Here is a 25004-nt window from a genome sequence, read left to right as displayed (position 1 = left end):
GCCATATAATGTATATTCTTTTATTTCCTTAAAAAATTCTAAATCTAAACATTCTTTATTTTGTTCTTATTGTAAGTGTTTGACATTATGTTTGCTGGGTAGCTCTCTCACCTATACAATGACAGTTTTAGTTTTGGCAATATCTGCTTTAAATCAGTGATGTTCATCCCATACAACAATTGTTTAAAAAATTTAAACACATTTGTTACGCTCTTTTAAAGAGCAATTGTGCAGAAGACAACATAAAAGAAAATATAGAAAAAAAACAACAACTCAAATGGTTGATGAAAATAGTAATGCTACTGTGATCAATATCACAAATAGTAGTATTGATAATATTAACTCTATAAGAACCGGTGATGAAAACCAATTAAGTTCAATGCTGAAAAATACTGGCGCCATACCAAAAAATACTGGTGCCATACCAAAAAATAATCAAAGTATAGTGAAAAACACGGGAAAAATCCTAACAGGTATGGACCGTTACATCACTATAACTAAACGCAAGTCCAGTCCTAGGACATCAAAATTGGAACCAAATCCTAAACAGGCGAAGAAAAATCCGGTAAGTCAAAATAGTTTTGCAATTCTTGCCAATCATGAAAGTGAAAAAACACCCGCAAAGCCTGTAACAGACTATAAGCCACCTCCCCTATATTAGCGGGAACCCTCTACAAATATTTTGGTGAACAAATTGTCCCAAATTGTAGGTAAGGAGAATTTCCACGTGGTCTCTCTGCGTAAAGGAAATAAAAAAGTGCTAAAGGTTTGACAGTAGTCATCAAAGGCATAGTAGTCATCAAAGGCCTACTGATGATATAAAAAAGGCGTTAGAGTCTGAAGGCTTTGAAGTGAAGTCCATTCACAATATAATAAATAAGCACAAAATTCCTAAACCAATTTTTAGAGTTGAAATTACATTCAACTCTTCTCAATTAAAGAAAAAAGGTAACACTCATCCCATATACGGTTTAAGATATCTTCTTCATCGTAAAATAATTGTAGAAGAACCAATTAAGCGCAAAGGTCCACCTCAGTGCCTTAATTGCCAAGAGTTCGGTCACACCCGAACATTCAGCAAATTACCTTCTGTATGTGTAAGATGTGGAGATATTCATATAAGTGAAGAATGTCCCCACTCAAAAACAGATAATATAAGAAAATGTAGTAACTGTGGTCTAAATCATACCGCAAACTACCGGGGATGCCCAGTGTTCCTACGCATACAGGAATCAACGAAGGCAAGAAGATCTTTATATGCTCAATATAAGGCTTCTAACTTTCCAAGCCTTCCTGATGCTTCTAGTGCTCAATATAAAACTATCATAAAAAACAAAATAAATCGTATGCCCATACGACAAAAGAGGGTTCAGTTACCCAAGTGAAAACAAGCAATGGTGCTTCTAGTGCTTAATATAGAGGTATTATAAATGATAATTATCAAAACAAATCGTATCCCAATACAACAAATGAGGGTTTAGTTACCCAAATGAAAAGAAGCAATGGAAATGATGCCCCATTATTTTCATATGCATATGCATTAACCTTCGCTTTACCAAAGGTTTTTTATGTACGTGGTTTACCAATACCCACCCGGGTGATACTGCACTTCTATACATATATCCGATGAACAAAATTTTAAAAAATCGAAAAAACCTTATAAAAAGTTTAAAATGTTTTTATTAAATTATATAGAGCTCTAAAATTTGTTCATTGAGCCTAAATTTTATTTAAATCGAAACAAAATGAAAAAAATTATTAAGCTAACCAAAACCGAGTGGTCACCCGGGTGGGTATTGGTAAAGCGAAGGTTAAAAGAGGGTGTACCAGTACCCGATACTAACTCTCAAAGCTCTATTGAGAATTTAATTCAAACCATGAACAGTTTCATGGCGAATATGCAAAATATGTTTCAACAATTGATGCAGAATCAAAGCATGCTCATGCAGATCCTACTAAATAAAAAATTAATTCTCTAAGAATTTGTTTTTGGAATGCTAACGGCCTTAGCCAAAATAAGAATGAAGTACAACAATTTCTCCACCTTCAGGAAATTGATGTACTACTCGTTTCTGAAACACACGTCAGACCACTCGCCTACAGTTTTAACGTTATTAGAAGTTCCAAGTAAATTGGAAACTCTTACTCTTGTTTCCCTAACAAGAAAACGAACTGGTTAAAGTACAAAATGTATGTTAGCTCACACTTGCCACAGAACATCTCATTGAAAAATGAATATGAAATACAATCCGCTGTCGATATATTTACAGACATTTTAACAAACGCCGTTAAAGTGTCCACGCCCCCAGTTACCCTGGGGAATTACAGACATTCAAAATGTCCTAAAAACATTGAGTCTCTTATCAAAGAAAAGAACACTCAGACGTCAATGGCAGCAATCGCGATCTCCGAACGTAAAGACTAAACTTAATCAGTGCCAAAGAAGACTTCACGTCGCCCTAAAGATTAATAAAGAATCTAACCTGAGAAATTATCTTAAAAACTTAGACCCTACTAAGAAAACAGAATATAGTCTCTGGAAAGCTGTGAAAAATATGCAATGCCCTATTGTATATGAGTCGCCCATACGCCTACATAACGGAGAATGGGCAAAAAATACTTCCGAAAAAATCGATGCATTTGCCAATCACTTGGAGAATGTATTTACCCCAAATGATACAAATTCATATATTAGAGATAATGTCATAAATAATGTGGTGCCAGCCCCACTAAAATTCCGGTTCTCTGCCGTGAGGACGACGGTCAAAGGTCTTAAGGCTGGAAAATCATCTGGTATAGATAAAATTACTACCACGATGATAAGTAATCTGCCCAATTCAGCACTGGGAATTACTTTGTTCATATTTAACTCAATACTACGTATTGGATATTTCCCATCCTCGTGGAAAATATCTGATATAGTTATGATACCAAAACTGGGAAAAGAAGTCACTCATGTGACATCATACCGTCCCATTAGCCTATTGTCAATATTATCAAAACTTTTTGAAAAGTTGTTACTTGAGAGACTTATAGTGCACCTTGACGAAAATTGCATTATTCCTGACCATCAATTTGGTTTCAGAAGGAAACATAGTACTATCGAACCGGTACATCGGATAAGTACACTTATTCGGAAAATCTTCGAGAGCAAGCAGTATTGCTCCGCATTATTTATTGACATATCTCAAGTCTTCGATAAAGTCTGGCACGATGAACTAATACACAAAATTACTAGATTACTACCTGCGATTTAAATAATTACAGATATTTATTAGTTAATACATTTATATACAATTTATATACAGTTATAAGTATGTGATGCTTTCAGAAAATGAATAATTTTTTTAATATTATCAGATGTGTGAAAGAGTTTAACATATCGTCGCCCGGGGGTTTAAGTGCTCAACATGTCATTTTGACAATTTTGAGTTAAGGATGCCACCTTAGGTTTTCGAACCAACATTTTTTAAATCTGCAATCCGTTTTCGTCTATCTCGTCTTTAAAAACACAAGTTTTTTGTGCCATACAAAATCTTGAAATTGATTAGTGATGGACATTTCGCAATTATGCAATTAATATTGTTGAATGCTAATATTTTTCAATATATTTTTCTGTTATAAAGAATTATTAAGAGTTCTTCCTTTTATATAGAATATTGTTGTAAATAATGCTATCTCTTACAATAAAAAGTAAATAGTTGTGTCAAGCGTTGCATTAGTCTGTAGACAGTGTAGAGCAGTGATGTTCAAAAATAAAAATGAAGATGTATTGGTGAGAGAGCTACCCAGCAAACATAATGTCAAACATTTAAAATAAGAACAAAATAATGAAAGTTTAGATTTAGAATTTTTGTCACATATAACCAATTTATTTAATGAATGTAATTTAAATTTTAAGGAAAAGAAAAAATATGCATTATACGGCCTAAATTCTATTTAATTTTGTATTTATTTTTGACTTTGTTATTTTGTGTTCAATTGCAATTGAAACGCTTGTGTTTGCTATGCTTCGTCCAAAAACAACCAACAACAATGCTTAGTAAATGTCTGAAAAAAATGACGATAGTCCGTCGCATGTGTTTTCATCGAGAGCTAAACGATGAATGAACAAAAGTTTTTAAAAGAGCGTAACAAATGTGTGTAAATTTTTCAAACAATTGTTGTATGGCGTGAACATTACTGGTGTAGAGTCTACAGACTCTACAGCAGTGATGTTCAAAAATAGCAAAACCAAGCAAACATAATGCCAAATACTTAAAACATTGGTATACGAAAAAGGGGCATTTAATTTGTGTGCTCTTTTGGGTAAAAAATAAAATATCCACAACAACATCAAGAAACTGAATGAATTGTGTGTATTTTTACGCTCTTTTGTTCACATTCGAGTTGTTTGACGAAAATCATCGTAACCTGAACAATATGAACGCCTACCATGGACTTAAAATAAAACAAACATGAAAAAGTTTGGATTTAGAATTTTTGTCAGATACAAATGAATGTAATTTAAATATTAAGGAAAAGAAAAAATATACATTATACGGCCTTAATTTTTTTCAATTTTATATTTATTTTTGACTTTGTTTTTTTGTGTACAATTGTAATTGAAACGCTTGTGTTTGCTATGCTTCATATAAAAACAACCAACAATGATTAATAAATTTCTGAAAAAAATGACGATAGTCCGCCGCATGTGTTTTCATCGCTTGCTCAACGATAAATGAACAAATGTTTTTAAAAGAGCATAACAAATGTGTGTAAATTTTTTAAACAACTGTTGTATGGAATGAACCAAAGTAAATTAATAAAGTAGCGACAGTACTACAACAAATACAACATTTACAAAAACCACAAGCAATTTTGTTTTTGGTTTAAGGTCTGAGCTGTCAAAGTTGCCTGTTGTTGTTTTTGCTTTTGGGCTTGTTGTATTTTTCGCCACAACAACCACAAGTGAATTGACAGTTCAGACTGAATAAAAAAAAATGGTCAGTTGTTCTACTGAGTCTACTTTATTAATTTACTTTGGAATGAACATTACTGCTCTTAAACAATTGTTGTACCAGCGTTGCCGCTTTGGTCCAATTGGACCAAAATTGGTAGTTTGAAGTTAACAAATTGACTTTTGGTAGTTTGGTTGGTTTGTTCCGATATTTGTCGTATTTTGGTAGGCTACGATATTTCTGAATACATAAGTATTTTTAAGAACAAAATAATTAAAATAATAACGGAAAAACTACTTATGTTAAGCCAAAATAATAAAACTACATATTTGCAAAATATGAAGATAGCATTTTTTAAAATATTTAGTTTAGTCAGGTAAATGTGTATTTATTTAGTAGTGTTGAGTTCAAAAAATGCCAAAGGGCTCTCAAAACTTTTATTTTCTAATAATATGTGTTAAACTCTGCTTCAATATCATTCTTCCTCTGGATAATTTTATAGCAGCAATAATATAATTTTAAGTTAACTATTAATTTTGAAACGAATTCATATAGCATTTCTCAAATATTTTAAATTTGGAAGGTTTTGGTAGGCTTTGGTAGTTTTTAATTAGAAATTTGGTAGGAAAAATATTTTATGAGTGGCAACGCTGGTATGGACTGAACATCACTAAAGCGAAGAGTAACTAATTTCTCACCAAGGCGAATTTATACAAGGTGGAGTCAGTCAATCAGCTGATTACTCTTTTTTCGCTTGTTTGGTTCTAACAACTGTCAAAGCTTGTTTTTATACTTCAATATCTACATATTCTAAGCTAATTAACAAAATATTTATATTTTGCATAAATAAGTAAAGCCCTCACTATTCAATTATCTACACTATATTTAGTTTTAATACATATATGTTTAATTTTTAATTTCTGTTTTTTGACATTTGTTAAGACCATTTGTTGTTTTTGTAGAACTACCACCACCTTGTATAAATTCGCCTTGTTTCTCACTGAGAAACTCTGAGCGCTACAGTCAATGCTACGCGAAAGTGAAATAGCAACAATGCCTGTATCATTAAGAGCAGGGAAGCGCAAAAAGAGAAATTGTAGTTTGTGTGCATGTATGGGTTAAAAATAAATAATCCGCAACATCACCCAGCAGTTAAGCAAGTAGTCAATGTATCCCTTAAAGACAGTAATTGCCACAAATGTCTTATCACTTGGCTGACTCCAAATTATATATTTTGGTCATTTGACACGTGTGTGCACTTTGTATTGCAGAGAGAAGACAATTGGTTAATTTATACGTCCCAAGTAATCTAGCGTGAAGACAATTGTCACTTAAGTGTCTCTAAGTAATCGAGAGTGTAGTCACTTTAAACGTTTTGTGAGTAATTCGTACAAACTGGTTTTTTACAAATTGTGTTAATGTAATTCTCATACAGTTTATTTTTATTTTTTCTTAAGTATACTGATATCGCATGTAACATAGCATGAAGTCAATAGTCACTTTAGTGTCTCTTAGTAACCTATGGTGAAGTCACTTCAAACTTTTTTTTGTACTGCAGTTTATTTTACCCACCAGAAGCGTTGACTACCTTCGATCAGCTATCCGATAGTCACATTGTAATCAAAAGGGTCAATTGACCCCCTGCTTAGGACATGCACATGTTAAAATAACTAGTCAAGTAGCTGTTCAAGTAACCAGTTACAAAGCTAGCAAGGTAACTGACGCTATGTAACCAGTTTGTGAATCCGATGCGTTGCCTACTTTGGACCAGCTATTATACAGCTGCCTAGGACATGCCCATGTTAAAAGGACTAGTCACGTGGCTATTGAAGTAACTAGCTCCCACCCTAAATGATGGGTAAAATCACTAGTTTGGTACTGTCTCCTAGAACTGCTGGGCAAGCAACAGAATGAAATATTTGTATTATTACGCTCTATTGTTTGCAACTAAATGAGTTATTTGTATTTTTTACGCTCTTGCTGTGTGTTTTGCTTACTTTCGGGCTGTGTACGTGTAAATCAGTAATGCGCAGCCCAAGGCGAATTCATATAAGGTGACCTCATCCCTACAACAAGTACAACAATACAAAAACAACATACATTTTGTTTTTGCTTTCTTGCCCAATCTGTCAAAAAAACAGCTGTGTATAGGCGAATTTAATAATAAACTGGAATTTAACAACAAACCAGTGAAAGATTTATATTTATTTTTATTTATTGTTTTATTTCTTGTGGAGAATGGTAATATTATCGATGAAGAGTTCAAACGCGTGGTGAACAAAAGAAATTTAATATTAAACAGCGGAAACAAAGTGTTTGGAACAAATACGGGAGTGTGGCGAGAGATTTACTCGGCAAATTTCACTCCACTTCTTCCGACTTAGTTCATCTTTAGGTACGCGGAACAAAGTTCCACTTCCCTTTGGATATTTAAATTTACAATAAGTGCACACACGCATATTTTAAAATTGATTTTATTATTATTAATATCACTTTTTAAACTTTATGCTTTTTCTCACTTTTTAAATTTTTTGGCGCGCACTAGAAAGTAAACAACAAGCCAACAATTTTGACAGTTTGGGCAAAACAGCTGATGATCAGCTGGGCTAATGAGGTCACCTTATATGAATTCGCCTTGGCGCAGCCCATACCACAATTGTGGAAAATAAAATCACACGTATTCTTATGCTCTTACATTTTAGTAGTCGTTGTCCACTCAACGAGACAACTAGGAATACGCATGAGCACTGGTGTATGACTTTTTCTTTATTTTTTCAGTTTTTGTATTTGTGTGTTTGTAGGTGCACTGAATAAAATAAAGAATTGAATGTGTAGGTGAGAGTAAGTGTATTGGTGAGAGGATTTATTTTTGCGAACCTCTGGTGTAAATTCACGAAAATGTTCGTAATCTCAACAATATGAACGCCTACCAATGATTAAGAGTCATTAAGAGAGGGAGAGAGTTACGAAAAGTAATTTAAAAATGTATCTCCTATATAGGTACTTTGATTTTACAGTTAAACAAATAATGATGCTAATAATAACTAATGTAAATAAAATACACATAATAAATTAATTATCAATGAGAACAGTTCCAGAAGCTTCAATTTATAATGTCGTCTGTGAAAAAAAATTAACAAAAAAAGAAAAAGTGATGAAGAAACTATTGAAGATATTTCAAGTGGTAAATTAAAATAATAGACTTTGAATTTCATACAATATGTATGTACATTAGAGTGCTCCAAGATTGTATGGACGAAAAAAACTTTCTAGGTACAGGCCGTCCCCCCCTCTAGAATTGTTCTATGTATTGTAGAAACACGTTGTGTAAAATATTAGGATGATAGGATAACGTTAACTGGTGGCGCAACGACGCTGAAGTTTTGAGATGCATTTACAAGGGGAAAATATGCAATTTTTTCAGTTTTTGTAAAAATTTTGCTATTAAATAATGACTTTTACAATTTAATTTAAAAGAATCGAAATGTGTACGTAATTGTCGTTATAATAAGATATAAAAGACAAAAATTGGTGAAAAAATGTTAAAGTTATTAAAAAATCGCCAGGCCATTAACGTGTCTCAGGCCACTAGAACAAGAAATTTATGAACAAAATTAACATATTTTGAGAAATATTAAAATAAAAGCTCATTTTTACTTAAAATATATCCATATTTACTTGTATATGAGTTTTTGTCCTCGTAGGATACCGTTAACCTATTCGCAGGTATGACCAAAAAAATAAAATTTTTTTAACGGCAGTTTCAAAACTCCAATTTCAAATTTTTAAAAATTTTGTTAAACAAATTTCAGAATTTTTTGATCATCACATGGGGATTTATTGACAACATAATAGGGAATAAAAATGTGAAAAAAGTATGTCAATACCTCCTATAGTTTTTCCGTACCTGCGATATAAATTTTGCGATTTTCGAGAAAAACTAATTTTTTGGCCATATTTTAGGGAATGACCAGAATTTCCTTACTGTAATGATTTTTAAGTAAAAGCTATTCAGAATAATATAGTCCAGGTAATTTTAAATATAGTCTGAAAGTTTTACTAAAATCGGAAAACTTTAACCCTTAAATCGTGAAGGTCAAAGGTCAATTTTTCCAATATTTGGAATTTCTCATGGAAAGATAGCGAAATATTATATATTTTTGGGCCGATTTTGATGAAACTTAAGAAAAATATAAAATGAAGTCTAGTATTCACAATAACAGTACAAAAATGGAAATTAACCCTTAATAGCACTTGGGGTCCAAATGACCCTCAACTTTTAAAATCACGAAGAACACATTAATTTTGACCCCAAGTACTCTTAAGGGTTAATTTCCATTTTTGTACTGTTATTGTGAATACTAGACTTCATTTTATATTTTTCTTAAGTTTCATCAAAATCGGCCCAAAAATATATAATATTTCGCTATCTTTCCATGAGAAATTCCAAATATTGGAAAAATTGACCTTTGACCTTCACGATTTAAGGGTTAAAGTTTTCCGATTTTAGTAAAACTTTCAGACTATATTTAAAATTACCTGGACTATATTATTCTGAATAGCTTTTACTTAAAAATCATTACAGTAAGGAAATTCTGGTCATTCCCTAAAATATGGCCAAAAAATTAGTTTTTCTCGAAAATCGCAAAATTTATATCGCAGGTACGGAAAAACTATAGGAGGTATTGACATACTTTTTTCACATTTTTATTCCCTATTATGTTGTCAATAAATCCCCATGTGATGATCAAAAAATTCTGAAATTTGTTTAACAAAATTTTTAAAAATTTGAAATTGGAGTTTTGAAACTGCCGTTAAAAAAATTTTATTTTTTTGGTCATACCTGCGAATAGGTTAACGGTATCCTACGAGGACAAAAACTCATATACAAGTAAATATGGATATATTTTAAGTAAAAATGAGCTTTTATTTTAATATTTCTCAAAATATGCTAATTTTGTTCATAAATTTCTTGTTCTAGTGGCCTGAGACACGTTAATGGCCTGGCGATTTTTTAATAACTTTAACATTTTTTCACCAATTTTTGTCTTTTATATCTTATTATAACGACAATTACGTACACATTTCGATTCTTTTAAATTAAATTGTAAAAGTCATTATTTAATAGCAAAATTTTTACAAAAACTGAAAAAATTGCATATTTTCCCCTTGTAAATGCACCTCAAAACTTCAGCGTCGTTGCGCCACCAGTTAACGTTATCCTATCATCCTAATATTTTACACAATGTGTTTCTACAATACATAGAACAATTCTAGAGGGGGGGACGGTCAAAATTCGCAATTTTATTTTTTTGGAGCACTCTAATGTACATACATTACTAATAATAACTATTTTTTTAGATGAAAGTTTTTTTTATTGAAAACAGACAAAAAAGGCCAAGAAGAAGTACAGCTGCTGAGACAGCTTATAAAGTTTCGATAGAAAATTCTGATACCGGATTGGATTTTTCTAGTGGTAATATAGTTACATATTAAAATTATTATTATTTGTTTTGTGTGTCTGCAGATGACTTGCTTCATGATCAAGATTTCGACATAACAAAATATGCAACATCCACCAACTATGAATTAATTGCAAACGATACGGAGGCATTAGGTAAATAATATGAGAGGAATATGTAAATATGCATTTAATACTATTAATTAAAATTTTTAGAAGAAAATGCCGTTTTGGAGCCATCACGAAAAAAACGGCGTCAACCAGAAACTTGGAAAAAGAACATCTCAAAAAAATTGCGCGGGCAAGGGAAGAAATATTGCAGTGAAACAGGAAAAATTGTAGAAGCTCGACAAATCAAACCAGCTTGTAACACAGAATGTTTCTATGGCTGCACCCAAAATTTCTCTGAAACCGACAGAGCAAACCTTTTCAATAAATTTTGGGTACTGACTGATAAGGATAAGCAAACTTTTTATTGTAAGTTTGTCAAAAAGGAAGCTTTAAAAAGATAGCGTGTTATGGAGTCACATAAAAAGACAAATGCTTTTTCATATTCCTTGAAAATATTCATAGAGTCTGCAAACTTTTTTTCTCAATACTCTTGGTATAGCAGCAAAAAGAATCTACTATTGTTTTAAAAATATGGTTGAGAAATCTTCGGCAATTCCCATGCCTTTGCGAAAAGGCAAAAACAGATCTAATGTTATCGACAACGAAAGAGTGGAATAAATGAGACAACATATTAGAAGTTTCCCAACAGTTGACTCCCATTATTGTCGCGCATCAACCAGCAGACAATATTTAAGTGCAGATTTATCAATCTCAAAAATGTATGCACTTTACGTGGAGCAACAACCCTCCAACCCCGTTTCGGAAAGATTTTACAGAGATCACTTCAACCATAATTTGAATTTGTCCTTTACAAAGCCTAGAAAAGACCAATGCGACCGTTACGTACAATTTTCATTAAAAACTAATCCAACGAAGGATGAATTCACAGAAATGAAACGAATGGCCTTAAATTGGAACGTGAAGTAGATCGCCAAAAACAAGACCATTTTTCTGTTTTCCTGTTTTGATTTGCAAAGTGTTTTTAACCTTCCTAAAGGTTTTGCATCATCATTTTATTATAAGCGAAAAATTAATGTTTATAATATGACCGCTACAATTATTTTTCCCAATAAGGAAAAATTTACTTATTGTTGCGTTTGGGACGAATTTAATAACAGTCGCGGAGGTAACGAAATAAGTAGTTGTATATACAAAATACTAAATACTCTGACGATAGAACATACAACTATTAAAAATATAGTTATGTGGAGTGATTCGTGCGTTGCCCAAAATTAAAATCAAATGATGTCCACAGCAATTTTAAAATTTTTGTCAGACCATTTACAGGTCAAAAGTATTATCCAGAAATTTTCTGAACCTGGTCATTCACAAATCCAAGAGATCGACTGAGTTCACAATGCTTTAGACAAATACCTGAAACGTTTAGAAATTCATAGTATTTTGTCACTCGTGAATTATTTGAAAAATTTTAAAACAAATAAAATAATACTTAAGGTTGTAGAAATGCAATTCTCAGATTTTAAGAATTTGTCTAAGATATCTAACCAATTACATTTTTCGATTCTTCCATTTAACAAAATAAAAGTTCTTCAATATACTCAAAATAAGTTATTCACAATAAAATTTAAGAACTCAATTTTGCAGACTCATTTCCAAACAGCAAATATAATAAAAAAAGGTTGCCGGAATCAATTACCAACACCGTTAAATATTTTTGCAACAGAGTAAAATATTGTTAAGAGAAAAACAATAATTCAAAATGATAAAATTTCTGATTTAAAATTATTATTTAATTTTATATCTGAAACAGACAAAAAATATTACATAACTCAAATAAATTAAGATGTTAATTTTTGTATTATCAAATATTCTATAACAACTTTGTGAATAGTTTTTATTTTTGGTTTTTTGTAAATGAATATACTGTTTTTTACTAAAATTTTTAGGTGTGTTTTATTGCTTTGTTAATATGTACTACTTTGCTCTATGTGTATGTATTTGAAAACATCATTTTTATTATCGTTAGAAAATATACCGTTGTAGATGGGAGCGGGAGATACAACTTTTTACACGGAATCATATTTTTAAAACAAATATATGGTATAAAATTAACGAAATCCTATTGAGTAATTTTTAAGACAAATTGTGTTAAAGTTCAACATCGATTTACTCAAAATGCATTTTTGGCATATAGAGCAGAGGTTCGCAAAAATAAATCCTCTCACCAACACATTCAATTCTTTAATTTATTCAGTGCACCTACAAACACACAAATACAAAAACTGAAAAAATAAAGAAAAAGTCATACACCAGTGCTCATGCGTATTCTTAGTTGTCTCGTTGGGTGGACAACGACTACTAAAATGTAAGAGCATAAGAATACGTGTGATTTTATTTTCCACAATTGTGGTATGGGCTGCGCATGTCTGATATAGAGCAGCGATGTTCACGCCATACAACAATTGTTTGAAAAATTTAAACCCGGGATCGGCAACTCCTATGCACTGTGCATTGTGGGCGTTACTAAAGTTACACAGACTTCTCACACGCATAGAAAACACAATTCAGTCTCATATGAGTTGTCACAGAAGAAGGTTGTGTTGTCGCTCGTTTCTTGCTTTTGTTTATGAATAAATGTTAATGCAGAGGTGGATAATTCATATTATTGTTGTACCTTATTTAGCATCTACACTACATATTAAGTAGTTTTTAGAATTATAAACTATTTTAAATATTTTTTCTCTCACCTTTTGATGCTTAATTCGGTTTTTAGAAGTTTCTTGTAAATTATTATTTTTTAATACACAATAATTGCTAGACAAATAGGTTAGTTAACATGTTCAGTTTTCCATTCCTGTTTTGTAGTGAAGATGAGAGTACAACTATTTCTCATTTCTTCGCTCATACACTTATACAAGTGCAAAATGTAGTAGTATATGTCTGCCGATCGCGGATTTAAACACATTTGTTACGCTCTTTTAAAGAGCGTAATAAATGTCTCATTTTTTCAGAAATTCAATAAGCATTGTTGTTGGTTGGTTTTTGGATGAAGCATAGCAAACACACGCGTTTCAATTACAATTGAACACAAAAAAAACAAAGTTAAAAATAAATAAAAAATTTGCGAGTATTTCGGCCGTATAATGTATATTCTTTTATTTCCTTAAAATTTAAATTATATTCATTTAATAAATTGGTTTTATTTGACAAAAATTCTAAATTTAAACTTTCTTCATTTTGTTATTATTTTAAGTGTTTGACATTATGTTTGCTGGGTAGCTCTCTCACCAAATATCTTCATTTTTATTTTTGAACATCACTGATATAGAGCACTTAAACCAGGGAAAGGCAAAACATGGGCGTCGCGTTTTTCATTTACTCTTCTCTTACGTACGTGTGCACACGCATTGTAGAGAAATAAACAACTTTTAATCAGTCTAGCTTGAGAACTCAAACAAGCAGGTTGTGTATCGTTTTTTTATCGCACAATTTAAGAATCAGCGTTGCCAGTGAAAAAAAATGTCCCAACTTTTAAAGATGTATGATGAACAATATGAGATTTTTAATTGGGGAAAAGAGTCGAAAGTTTACTGGCAACACTGATTCTTGGTGAGAGCGGAGAGAGTGTATAACTAATACAATAGTAAAATGCAATAGTATAGGTTGCCTTTCCCTGACTTAAACCCCCGGTCGACGATATGTATTTATATTTTCGATGATGCATTTATAACATTTACTAGATGTACAGATGTACGTACAGCCAGTGTTGCCAGACAAAGTTTACCTTATGTCCCCAATCTGAAAGTCGATGTCCCCAAAAAATCCCCATTTCAAAATTGAAATCCCCAATTTTGTCACCATAAAAAAAATTAAATTATATTGTTAATACTAAATTTTACTATGTTGAGTTTAACAAACTAAAGTTGCAATCTGGCATAATAACATACGACAAGCATTTTTATATCTATTTACCTCATTGTCAGTTTTCAAAATGTTGATTCATCGATTTTGGAACAAGTTGTTTGGAAGATGTCATTTTACTTTGAAACCTGCCAAAGAATTCTTGATGTTTATCCGATTTTTGTATGAATTAGTTTTTATAACTCCTTGAGAAATCAAGAGCTTTATAATATTCGATTTTTTATTCCAGAAAAAGAAAGTATATTTTGTAAAAAATGGACAAAATAAGCCATAATTTCACCGCATCGGAAGTGGAATCCATTTAAGTATAATTTAAAAAAAAACATTGAAAAACTCATTGTCGTATTAAAATAGAACTTAAAGATAACACTCTGCTACAAAATAAAACTTTTTGTCAGAACTTGAAAAGCTACCCAATGGTGGTTGTAGGCCTAGGTGAGGGAATACTAAAACCGTTTTCAAAGATTTTGAAACTTCCTCAAAATTTTGAGTTATTTTGAAAATTATTTTTGTTTTAAGTAGTACTTAGTACCTCTAATTCACACATTTTGCATATTTTTTTCGTCGTTTTTCAAATTCAACAAAGTTATTTTAATTTTTTTATATGAAAACCTATTTTTTTACACAGTACTTTAAAGACAATAGAATATATAGAAATAAACATTACTTGTCGAAATCGGTTTATATTTGCAAAAGTTATTAAACTTTTTCGAAAAAAGTTCCAAAGAAGGGTATATTGAGTTAGAGCTGATGTTTGCAACGTGCAAAAATATTTTCCCAATACCCACCTTAAAGTATACCAATATGTTCTGGATCACTTTCTGAGTCGATTTTGCGATGTCCGTCCGTCCATGTAAACCTTGTAATCAAACTACAAGTCGCAATTTCAAAGATAATTTGGTACAAGGTCTTGTATTGCCCCAAGGACGAAGCCTATTGAATTTGATTAGAATGTGTACATCATTTCTCATAGCCCCCATACGATTGCCCTATCTGAAAATAGTTAAGCTGTCATAAATATCTTAGTTATATAGATATAAAAAACAAATTCAGCAAAAATAAGTTTTATATATGCCGAACCTGACTCACCAAATTTACCATATAATGCCCACTTCCGAAAATCATTTTAATGAGTATAGATTTCTTAAAAATATTTCAAACTCAAATAAAATTCAGCACAAATAGTTTTCATATACATATACAGAAGACATGTTAAGAACTAAATTTTCTTTATACATTGCAATAAAAATGTATATCAATGCATTGGTATAAGCTTTCATATCAAAATAAGTATTGAAATGCTATTAAATCAAATTTTGTTTTTTTTTTAGATATTCTTAACAAAAACAATACTTATAACTTACAAATGTATCAAAAGATGCACGGTATTTTAAAACGTAATCAGTTTTCTTTCCAAACCCGTTGAAAAATATAAAGTCGGACAAAAACTGACTAAAGCTGGCCCACACGGAATGATTTGTTCGCCTGATTTGTGATTGAAAATTTTCAATTACTTGTGATTTTTATAGCGCACATCCCCATTAACAAGTAACAAGATGTCGAACACGACCAAATCATAATCACAAATCAACCGTGTGTGGCCAGCTTAAGTTACAGGTCTACGATAAGTTGAAGAACATCATTGAAAACTTTTTTTTTGAATAAATTCTGAATTTGAGGATGTTTTTGAAATTTTTTGACATTTTTTTCACTTTCGCACAGTGTAATTAACATTTAAATACGAAGTCAAAAATTGGCTCCTAGAGAATGATTCAGCTTTCTGTGTTTAGCAAGAATTTAAAACAATTTAATATCTGTGAACTTTTGATGAAATCCTTTTTAATTTTTTTATTATCAAAGTAGTGTCCTGGAAACGAAAAATCTAAAATTTTTGTGTTTTTCATCAAATTCTGAAGAAATGAAAGAAATAAAATATGATTATTTAAACAAAATATAAAACCAAATAGATTAGAAATTGAAATGTTTGTCAATAAATAGCTCTTCTGCTTTATTACTAGGCCAAGTACTCTGCATTGTGAATACCGCTAATGTCTAAAAATGTAAAATCCCCAAAAATGGATGTAAATCCCCAAATTTTGTTAAAATCCCCAAATCCCTCGCCACGAAATTCTGTCCCCAAAAAAATCTTGAAATCCCCAAATTGGGGACAAATCCCCACATCTGGCTACACTGCGTACAGCAGTGATGTTCAAAGCTAAAGCTGTTATAGTATTGGTGAGAGAAATAGAGCTGCACTGAAAGAAAAGTTGTGTAAACTATAATAAATTTATGGAAAAAATATTTTTTTTTCATTTAAAATTTTAAAACTGTGGTTACCTTATAGATTAAGAAGTGATTAAAAATTTCGTTTAAAATGTCATAACATTTGATGTATAAAAGAACATTTTTTGAAAAATTAAAAAAAATATATATATGTATATGTTTGATAAATGTAATTATCTTTAACACATCAAAATTTATGAAACTTTAAGCGAATTTATTAAGCACTTTTAAAGCTCATAGACCTTCTTTTTAATGTTTATAAAATGTTTTTTAAATAGGTGAACAAGTGAAACATCTTTTAAAGTAAGAAAAAGAATTAAATAATAAATAAATAATAAATAATTTAAATATTTTTAATAAAATTTTCGATATTAATACTATGGTGGCAGTTTCGTAGCAAAATATTTTTTAGGTGAGCGGAAGTTAATTTATTGCGTTGTTTAGAACCTATGTATTTTAAATCAGAAAAAATCTGTTCACATATATAAGTTGAGGGGAAAAATGACAAACATTTTTGATAATTTTTTTTAAGTTCTGGATATATTAAATCATCCAAACTATTCCAAAACTCCTCCATATTAATTTTATTATCACAATTATATTCACTTTTAAGTATTATTAGTTATATTTGGATTTCAAAATCATATTTTGTTATGTCGCAATTAAATGGGTTATTGTAAATTTCAAGCATGGGTTGTATATTTGTAAAATCCTGAAATCTGTCTCGAAAATTGTTAAATAAAGTTTCTAATATTAATAAATATTCATGTTTTTTAGAATGTTTTAAAGAAAGTTTTTGGATATTAAAAAGTAATGATGTTTTCGGAAAATTTTAAAAATCTTCTTCCCGAATTTCTGACAGAAGTAAAAATAATTTGGTTTTAAAATTAAATATAGCTTTTGACAAACAACATTTCTTTCCTTTCCTTGTAATTGCAAATTTAATTCGTTTAACATAGAAGTTGTGTCTGACAAAAAGGCTAGATACAAAATAAATTCCTCATCTTTTAAGAACTGTATTTCAGTTTTATCTTTAGTCTCGGTTTCTATAAACTGAAGCACTTCTCTTAAATCAAATAATTTGTTTAAGCTATCACCACGACTTAGCACCCAATTGATCTGTGCCCCGAAAAACACTATGGCGTGACAATGGGGGAGTTTCCATCAACTTAAAATTATAATTAAGTTTCTGAAAACATTCATTTAAAATTTTTTTTATAAACACCCCATCAGAATATGGTCTACCATGCCTTACAATATGTAAGCTTATTAAGCTTGATAACTGAATTTTTATGCTTTTATCCTCTGAGGATTTTTCATTTTTTCTATTTCAAATAACCACCCTTTTAATTTTTCCAAATAAATTTTTTTATTTTTACAAAATATATCTTTTTTTTCATTATCATTAAATTTATCCATATTGTTATGAAAAGAAATGCCTTTTAAAAGCGTATTCCCTACATTCCTTTAATGCCTTATAAAATAAAAGGCATTCTCAAACGCATTTTTTATCATGAAATATTTTTCGCATGTCATCGTCAAAAACAATCCAAATATTTCTTTCAGTGAACATAAAAAATAAATTTCCAAAAAATTAAAAATAGCAATACATCAGATTAGCGTTTGCATTAGTCGCTGTCTCAGCACAAAGTATACAGAGGCGTCACGAGACTGAAAATAATATAGTTCTATATTTGTTTCATTTTTAGTAACTGCCCTTTTCATTTTGTTTTAGTCTTAATTTTCTGCCGCAATAATTCAATTTCTTTCCGATTTAGTTTGATGCAATCATTTATTTTTGTAATATTTCACTTTTAATTGCCATTGTACATGTGGAGTTTTATTTTGTAAATGTAAAAAACAACCAAGAATTTTGTTTCATTTAAATTTACACGTAAACAATACACACATTTTTATAATTTTCCATTTTAAAAAATTTTGTGCCACAGACTACGAAAAAATTGTCTTACAAATTTATTTGTTTGTTTTGTTCACATTTCTTTGTCTACCAAATTCGTGTTATATAGAGCGTTTTGCTTTAACACATCATTGATATTATAGTACAAAATATATTGCTATCTCTTTTTATGAGAACTGCCCTAACATCTGATTTGGCGTTTTTTAAACGTCAAATTTGACACTTCTGTATATTCTGTGGTCTCAGTGACTACTAAACGAAAGAGAACAAGAATATGCGTGTTGTTACTCAGCGCGAAAGCACAATGAAATGAACATCATTGACGTACAGGGCTGTCAGATGTGGCGATTTCTCGCCAAACGTAGCGATTTTTCATTGCCTTTGGCGACCAAAATTTCCAATTGGCGACATGGCGATTGACAGACTAGTTGGCGATTTGCTTGGCTATTTTTATTAACAAATTATTTTTTTTTTCTTGAAATAATTTCTTTGATATTTATTAACCCAATAGTCATTGGGATAAATGAATCATTTATAATCTGATCATATAGATGCAGGTAGCTTCAACAATATTTAATTTTTCTTCTAAAATGTGTAAGTTTTCATTTTTAAATAATAATGGAAATATTGATAATTTAATATGCTCATTAAAATGAAGGATTCTTTGGAATCCGAAATCTATCGATTTTGGCACAGAATTTGAAATGCAATTACAAAATATAAAAATGGAGGAATATGATGTAGAAACTTTAAAAGAAATAGTTTTTTGTACTTAAAAATCTTTTAAAAGAAATACTTAAACGGTTAAGAGAAAATATATGTAACTTTTTCTATAGTATATAATGAATTTCGTTAGCTTAGTACGCAAACGTAACAAGTCCACTTTTGATTGAAATTAAGATTTTGATGCAGAAAGATAGTAAAACATAAGATACATATTTTGAAATAAAAAATGTTATTTTGTTTCTAACTGATGATTTTTCAGTGCTACGCAAAAGTGCTAACTCCACAAAAAAAAATAATAGTAAGAAAACATGCTAAGTCCAGCAAAAAAACATTGACTATGATATTTAAATCTACTTTTTCAATACTATTTGCTATAATACTTTGAAGATTAACATTTTTCGATGTAATCACTATAGTATGGTTCAGTGTTGCCAATTCATGGTGAACAAAAAGGGCTAAATACTTAGAATAAAAGCCTAAAAAAGGGCTAAAAAGTGGGTAAAAAAGGGCTAACATTTTTAATTTAAAAAAATATATACATTTGACACAGAAAACTACTTAGAATGTCACATTTGGCTATGCCGAATAGACAAACAAAAATGTATGAATATAACACACGTTCAAATGCGAAAATAAGAATATTTATTCCTGTATGTTGATCCCTAACTTTCAAATAACGTAATATGGGGCCACACGTATATCATATGCCGATGTTTTTATCACCTGGCCTGCAAAATTCTCCTAGGAAAATTTTTTTATATGAAAGACAAATTATGTATAAAGTAATCCTTTGTGATAACTTCGATGGAGAATATTTTGATAAGTGAATATATGGCAAATATGCCTCTCATGTAATGCAGAAAAAAAGATATTCTAAAAATTATACACGTCGCCGTACAGAATTGATTGTCATTGGCAAAAACATAAATTTTGCCATTAGTTAGTAAACATATCAAAACTAAGGTAGCCAAAATATGTAAACATAAATATTTAATTTAAATTTGGATAAAAGTTAATTTTTTATATTTGATCAGATATGTATAAATGATCATAGCTAAGTTATTATGGATAATGCACTGAATTTTTCTTTCTAAATTGCTTGGATTGTGGTCTTTGAAAACGGTATACTACATGTATATATATTTACATCAAATTTTAATTTTAGAGCAATGATGTTCATTTCATTGTGCTTTTGCGCTGAGTAACAACACACATATTCTTATTCTTTTTAAAAGAGCATAACAAATGTGTCATTTTTTTAGAAATTCATTAAGCATTGTTGTTGGTTGGTTTTTGGACGATGCATAGCAAACACACGCGTTTCAATTACAATTGAACACAAAACAACAAAGTCAGAAATAAATAAAAAAATTTGAGAGAATTTCGGCCGTATAATGTATATTCTTTTATATCCTTAAAATTTAAATTACATTCATTTAATAAATTGGTTATATCTGGCAAAAATTCTAAATCTAAACATTCTTTATTTTGTTCTTAATTTAAGTGTTTGACATTATGTTTGCTGGGTAGCTCTCTCACCAATACATCTTCATTTTTATTTTTGAATATCACTGTTTTAGAGGAACCTAAGATTCAAAAGGATCAAAAAATACATCGCCCAGATAAAGTTTAAAGTATTCTCTTTAACCCTATATATGATTTTATAAACGCCCGAACCCGCGCGTAAAACATTAACATTTATTAACAATTTTTATTCAAATAACGTCCATTTTCTCTATATTAGTTATGGCATTTTTTTAATGTATGGAAGGTTCAAACAATTAAATTGTTTACTGGTTCAACATGTTTAGTTAATTTTTGTCATAATATCCCTGCCAATTTTTTTGAACTGATTTTACTAATTTTCAACAGCAAAAATTTCAGATCATTAGAGTAAATATATAATTTTCATTAGGGTAAATATATATGGCTAAATGAAAATAAAAAAGTCTAAAGGCTAAATTATTTTTTTTGTGGCTAAACAAGATTGAAAAGTGCTAAATTTAGCCCAAAAAGGGCTAAATTGGCAACACTGGTATGGTTGCACAATTCACTGTAAAATAAAAAAAAATTAAATTTTGAAGAAATATTAATAAAAAACTAATTTATTTAAGATTTTGAGTTATTTTGTTTTACAGAAATGAAATAAGACTGTTTTTTGTTATGTATTTAAATAATATAAAATAATGAAACCAATTTGTAAAATAATAAAACGAGAAATTTAAATTTATTATAAGAAAATGTGCTAAGTCCAGCCAAAAAACACAAAATCATAAAAATCAAAAGAGCTAAGTCCCTAAAAATGGCTTCAGTTTCTAAAGTCATTTCAATTTGTGTACTAAGCTAACGATTTTCAATATTGAAATGGAATCGAAATTTTTGGTAGTTAAAAAATCATTAACTTTATTTTTAAATACAAAAGTATCTGCAGGGAAATATGAAGTTGCAGAGGTCAAAATTAGCATATATCAATTGGACTTAGATCTGAAATTCCGACAAAATTTGTTAGATTAAAGACTTAGTCGTTCTAAATATGTTAATTTTACCAACCAGCAACCCTTGCGTAGAACTTATTCCAAAACTCGCTTACGTAAAAAATTCAATATGAACTTTTAGATTCATTGATGAGAATAATAAGTTATAGAATGTTAATAAATTTTGTTGCAGTTCATTTCAGCCTACAGATAAAATGTTAAAAAAGTTTAATTGTAATACAATATATACTTTTGATATCAATTCAATATAAATAACTAATGCACTAGATTTAAACCGAAATAAATTGTCTTTATAATACATAAAATAAGTATGTATGTATTTTACAATAAAGAACTCAAACAAATTATTTTGGCGATATTTGGCGATTTTTCGTTTAGATTTTGGCGATGGATGTAAAAAAAATCTGACAACCCTGTTGACGTACAGTGATAACAGTGTTGGAGTTTTTTAATTAATTCTCATTAACTATTGCAATAATAGAGATTTACCAACTAACATCATATATTCAAACATTAAAGAATATAACAGCTTGTATTAATTTTTCTTAAGCACAACAAAATATTAAAGTAGTTAGGTTAGGATTTAGGAAATGTAATAAGTAATAAAAATAATTTAATAAAATGAAATAGTTGTTCACCAACAACAATCTTAAATTAAGAATACATTTTGCAAAATTTAAGAATGTAATCCGAAGTTCTTGGAACATAGTCTTGTTAAAAGTCTTAATTTAAGATTGTATTCTTAAATTGTTAAGAATGTAATCTTAATAATTTATATTAAAGAAATTGGCCCATAATCATAGTCAAAAATAAAGTACATTTTAAGAGAATTAAACTCGACTTTACTTAAGAGTGGACTTTAGGTCTATCATAGACAAGTTACTAAATACTTCTGACGCTGAAGTCGACTCTAAATATAAAACTAGCTGAAGTTGTTTTTAACTCGTTTAACAACAGCATCAGCTGTTCTTCGCCGAGTAAAAAAGTTCGTCACAAAGAAAAAAAAAACGTTTAAGTTACAAGATATTGGTAGAGATTTTGCAATTATTAAACAGTTATCAATAAAATTAGTACCAAAATGTCGTAATTATAATATTAATCTTATCTTTTCCATTTTTCTACAACAAACAACTTTCTTTCTTTAGATGTCCCGGTTACTTTTATTGTTTACGTTTTTTTGATTTTTTTTTAATTTTGTATGTCAGCTGTTCAGCGTTGCTACTTGTCTGGTTTTTGTTGTATATTGTATGAAAACATTTTCTACGTTTGCGGTGGCACCCAGTTAAAGTCGGTTCAATTTAAAACATACTTTAATTTTGACTATGGTTGCAAATTAATAAAATGCAGGTTTTTATTTTAAAGTTGTTTTTAAAAAGAACCGACTTTAGTGTTTGACTATGATTATGGGCCATTGAATTAGAATGTCGAAATAAATGTATTATATTTATATTCATGTCATATTGACATAATGACGTAATATTTGAAAATGTTGTTATTGTCTTTCAAGCAAAAAATGTCCTAAAATAATACTACTCTGTTTATTGTGTAATCGTAACCAACCAGCAGAAACCTGCGCCGAACGCCAAAGAATCGGTTAAGTCGAGCTGCCGAGTCGCGAAATATTAGGACATTATGACAATATGATTGATAGGAGACCTTGTGAATTGACCAATTGTATTTACATATTTAGGTATTTAAAAAAACGCAATTATATTATAATACATACTAAAAATTATATCAAATTTGGTCTTACATATGTTCTTCCATTATTGATTGGATATAAATGTAAAGGAAGGCTAACAAAATCAGAAATTTTAATAATATAAATTTTACTAAATAAAGAACCAACTTCATACGATTGGAAGTGTTTATCGAACTATTTTAAGGATTGCGTTGCAAATAACATAAAACTCTTCGTTTTGAATTAACAAAATTGAATTTTTCCTGGGTACATAGTTTGAAAGTCAATTTTAATCAGAAATTTGTAGGGGAAAATAACTTAATCTGAAATTAGCAATCGAAAACAACTTTCTTACCAATTCCGGCACTCTTGAATGACTTATTTTTGGCCTCCTTCGTAGTAACTCAAGACTTCCTATTTTTGCCAAATCTTTCTGGAGCACACTGTATGTGAGTTTCCATTTATGACAAACTTCCTCCCAATCAGCGATATCTCTGCTCAAGTATTGTTTATAAGCAGCTGCAACTGATTCATCAATTTCAGAACTTTGCATTTGATTTATTGATCCCATTTCAGCAATTTCTTCTTCATCCAAACGAGATGAGCTTTTATCTAGGCTATTGTTGTTGAATGATGCAGCTTTAATAATAATTTTGTAATAAAATCTATATCGAAATTACCTTAAGTTCATTCTCAGTGAAAAAAACTACGCAAATATCGGCAAAGTATGAAAGTGTATCCTTTCTTCCGGCGTTCTGCTCAGATGATATTGTCCATCAGCCAGCGTCAAGAAATCTTCACTCACAGATATACTTATAAGAACTAGTTCGTCTGAGTTCTGATTTTCTATTATTAATTAAATATTTTGTTCACTTTTTTTAAACACGTCTACTTCGATCAGCGTTTTGCAATTTATAACACAACAAGCTTTCATTATTGTCAAATTTCTAAAAAATCAAGAATTCAATCTAAACTTTGAGAATATCTTCTTAAATTCAAAAATACAATCTTAAAATTAAGATTACATTCTTGATTTTTAAATCTTACTGACCCTAATTTAAGATTAAAACTTGAAAAATTTTGCAATCTACATTCAAGAATTTTTCTTAAATTTAGATCGTCATATTTCTCTTAGTGTACATAAGTACATTTGTGCAATAAAAGATAATTGTCAATTAAAGCTGGGTTTCTACATACACAGTAATCGGCGCCGATAACGAAAACTGAAAAATATTGGTGTTCGTCACAGTCACCGACAAAATCTATTTCCTCTTCCAATAAAGAAATTTTCATTTCATTCATTTTGATTTTCTTTAAATTTGAAATAAAAAAATAATTAAAATAATTTCGTTCCTACAGCACCGAAACCAACCTACTTGAAGTTGTTTTCGTTGAAGCCCCAAATGACAGGTTTTTCGTTATTGATCGGTGCCTTTTAGTTCCCTATTTTCGTTGCTGATTTCTGAAACGAATATTGTATGGAATTTCGTTTTCGGTGCCGATTACG

General features: G+C 30.0%; 1 protein-coding gene across 3 annotated transcripts in view; it reads left to right on the top strand.

The window, feature by feature from the left end:
• Positions 1–25004, top strand: part of dpr7 (defective proboscis extension response 7) — a 129225-nt gene that overhangs the window by 10295 nt on the left and 93926 nt on the right. The gene's annotated exons all lie outside the window — the stretch shown is intronic.

This window comes from Calliphora vicina, chromosome X (assembly GCF_958450345.1).
Source record: "Calliphora vicina chromosome X, idCalVici1.1, whole genome shotgun sequence".
Classification (NCBI taxonomy): Eukaryota; Metazoa; Arthropoda; class Insecta; order Diptera; family Calliphoridae; genus Calliphora; species Calliphora vicina.
Note: the sequence above shows the minus strand (reverse complement) of the source record. Positions and strands in the feature narration are given on the sequence as shown.